The 2,773-nt window shown below is 37.3% G+C and overlaps 1 pseudogene; it reads left to right on the plus strand.

The window, feature by feature from the left end:
* Positions 1 to 430: 430 nt before the first annotated feature.
* LOC140860758 (glucan endo-1,3-beta-glucosidase 12-like) lies at positions 431 to 1,710 on the plus strand (annotated as a pseudogene).
* The last annotated feature ends 1,063 nt before the right edge of the window (positions 1,711 to 2,773 follow it).

Below are 2,773 nucleotides of genomic sequence, written 5' to 3' on the forward strand. Positions count from 1 at the left end.
ATATTTTTAGATAATCGATGATCGAACGAATGAAATCAAGGGTGTAGTTGACCAAAACCAAGGCTTGAACTGTGTTGTTGAAGATCTTTTCGTGTCTCTTCAATTTAGGCTACGGGAGTTGCATCCAATTTCTTTTATACTTCATTGTATTTTAGGATGCATGTTTGATTTCTCAACTTGTTGAGAAATTTAGGATTTACTGACTTTTCATAAAATCACTAGGTTTATCTTTGTAAGACTGATCGTACGTTTACTAGTGATATTTAGCCCTAATGCACCCGCACGAGTTTTTATACTCGTGCTGATTTATTTTTTTTGTGTTATTTACGCTTTAAATTTCCGCTGCACTGTGTTGTCTGTGGTTACAATACGAAGGACAACACTGACTGTTTTTCATAACAAACCACGTACACAGTTTCTTTCAATGTCAATGTCCCTTGCAAATCTCCTTGTATTTCTCTTTCTTTTTCTCCTCCAATTCAGCCCACCGCCGCATGTTTCGGCCGTGGGCATAAACTACGGAGATAACCTCATTAACAAGGTCAAGATTTATGACACCAACAATGAAATCCTCCAAGCCTTCTCAAACACTGGCATAGACCTCATCGTGGCTGTCGAAAACTCGCACGTGGCCAACTTGAGCTCCGACCCTCATGCTGCCGATGAGTGGTTCACCAGCCGTGTCGCCCCCTTCATTCCGGCCACCTCCATAGTAGCCATCAACATAGGAAACGAGTACTTAACCGCAGACGAAAATCTCGATCAGAAGGCTCTGTTCCAAGCCATGCAGAACCTGCACTCTGTTTTGCTCGCTCGTGGCCTGGACCGGAAAATCAAGGTCACCACACCGCACAGCATGGCTGTTCTTGCTTCCTCCTTTCCTCCATCCGCCTCCGCTTTCGCCGCCATGCTCCTCCCTGCCATGACATCTATCGTCGGATTCTTGGCAGACACCGGCGCACCTTTCATGGTGAACGCATACCCTTATTTCGCATATCGTGACAATCCTAAAACAATCAGTCCAGAGTACGCGTTACTAGGAAATGACACCAAAGACTTACAACACAAGATTGATCGAACGGGCACAAGCAAACAAAGGGACCCCCATGAAGCCAAATGAAAACATAAACATTTTCGTTTTCTCTCTGTTCAACGAGAACAAGAAACAAGGAGGTGCGAGCGAAAGGAATTTCGGGGTTTTCAACGCCCAAGGTTCTAAAGTTTACGAGCTGGATCTGAGCTGCCAGTTTTGCTCCGGAGATAGACTAGAGTTCGGGGAGAAACGTCGGTGGCGGCGAGAACTAGGGGGCCTTCTGTTTGGTGCGTGGCGAAACCACACGCAGATAAGAAAGTGATTCAGGCAGTCCTTGGACTTCTGCTGCGGACCTGGTGGTGTGGATTGCAGGTTGATTCATGAAAATGGCGATTGTTTCGGATCGGATAAGATACACGCACACGCTTCGTATGCCATGAATGCATACTATCAGATGCATGGAAGGAACTATTGGAACTGTGACTTCAAAGGAACTGGTCTTGTTACGTTTAGTGATCCAAGTATGTTTCTCTCGATATTTTCTACTTAATTACTACTCATTTGTCCCATGGAAAATTATTGATTAGCTTGTGCTTTAGTTTGCTTTAAATTCTCAGATCTATATATGTTATGTTGGAATTTCAGGTTATGGAAGATGCCGATATTCACAACAGTAACAGGGCGTGTTACACATTCAATGTGTTAGCTAGCTAGCATCTGAAAGCATTCACTTTCTTGTTCTATGTCAAACTATAATCTCCAAAAAGGGCCTGAAAATTGGACTGTAACTTAATCTGTCAAAAGGGAAGGAAAAGTTTGTCTCATGGGGAGGAGATAAAGTTCATTTTTCTCCACAATCAGAGGCTTTCAATGTTTGAAACAAGTGCCTTTTGTCTATCGCATGTTTCCACATTTTCTTGAAAAACAAACATGATCCGCATAATGATCATAAATTTCAAGAAGCACTGATCAAGAACATCTAGCCAAATAACTTTAAGGTTACAATGCATGCATGAGAAATTTGAATAATGCATGCCTCTCCAGAAATCTATATCTATCTGGCTATATACGTACGTACAAAAGAAATGTGTTGTCTTGCAAATTGAATCATTTAAGCCCATGCAAATGATAGCTAGGGACAGTCACCAATATATTCATGTAATTAATTTACACTTATTAAAAGAGTCAAGAGGATTCAAAAATAATTTAAAATTGATTTTCCAAAAATTATTGATTCATCAATATTATATTAGTAGTATAAGAATTCAATGTATTATATACATACATATGCATGGGTTAAAGTTATAAATAATAGTCTTAAAGAATATTAATTTTAGGTTATATATTATTTCATTATTTTATGAAAGTTTATTTATCGATTGTATTTCAAGTATTTGTGATGAAATAATTTGTTCCAGTAATTATGGGATTATATTCAATGATTTTTTTGTATAATTAGCATATAGCTTATGAAAATTAATTTATTTGAATTATATCTCAAAATTTTCATGTTAAACGTTATACAAGGCATTTAAGGTTTAGAAAACTTTTAATTTAAGGGTCAAAGTAATGAACAATGCATCCATACATTTTTATTATTTTATTTTGCATAAAATAAATACTATTCGAATTATTTCATTAGTGATTGAACTAGCTTGTTTGATATTTATTTCATGTATTATATTATTTATTATATATTATTTATCATTTAAAATTTTATTATTCACAATGAATTTATGA

The sequence above is a fragment of the Henckelia pumila genome, chromosome 4 (assembly GCF_033568475.1).
Source record: "Henckelia pumila isolate YLH828 chromosome 4, ASM3356847v2, whole genome shotgun sequence".
Classification (NCBI taxonomy): Eukaryota; Viridiplantae; Streptophyta; class Magnoliopsida; order Lamiales; family Gesneriaceae; genus Henckelia; species Henckelia pumila.